The following is a 233-nucleotide window of genomic DNA, read 5'->3' as shown; positions in this document are numbered from 1 at the left end:
ATCCTTGATATTAAGAAATCTCTCGGAAAAGCAACAAAAGACCGACATTCCTGTTCACTTTTGCAAAATATGAACTGTTATGAAATGTATTACGTTATACTGTATTCACCGCCGGGCTATCAGTGTGATAGAGATTTTTATTTTTTTGTGATGAGTTAATTGTGACTGGAAACCAAGAGTTAGTAATTTACTAGTAAGATTTAAGGAAGGAATAGTTGAAATATAATCTACTG

This window comes from Penaeus monodon, chromosome 23 (assembly GCF_015228065.2).
Source record: "Penaeus monodon isolate SGIC_2016 chromosome 23, NSTDA_Pmon_1, whole genome shotgun sequence".
NCBI classification, from domain to species: domain Eukaryota; kingdom Metazoa; phylum Arthropoda; class Malacostraca; order Decapoda; family Penaeidae; genus Penaeus; species Penaeus monodon.
The sequence above is the reverse complement of the archived record's forward strand: the minus strand, read 5'-3'. Positions refer to the sequence as shown.